The sequence below is a fragment of the Penaeus monodon genome, chromosome 23, assembly GCF_015228065.2.
Source record: "Penaeus monodon isolate SGIC_2016 chromosome 23, NSTDA_Pmon_1, whole genome shotgun sequence".
Classification (NCBI taxonomy): domain Eukaryota; kingdom Metazoa; phylum Arthropoda; class Malacostraca; order Decapoda; family Penaeidae; genus Penaeus; species Penaeus monodon.
In genome coordinates this window covers 29,402,030-29,402,275 of record NC_051408.1, presented here as the reverse complement: position 1 = coordinate 29,402,275, position 246 = coordinate 29,402,030, and positions in this window count along the sequence as shown.

The window sequence follows — 246 nt, the reverse complement described above, 5'->3', positions numbered from 1 at the left end:
GATAAGAAGTCAACAGATGTGATACAAAAGAGGGTGAATAAAGGGAAGAGAAGAAGGAGGACTGGAGAGATGAGAAGCACGATAAAGAAACAAAGGAAAGTGATGGAGAATGACAAGAACATTCATAAAAGCGAAGGGGAATAACGTAAAAGGAATATGAAAGTTAATGGTGAGATATAAAAGTTGGATAAGCAATCAGAAGGAAATGATCTGGCAGGAGAGGATGAATCAGGTAGTGAAGAACCG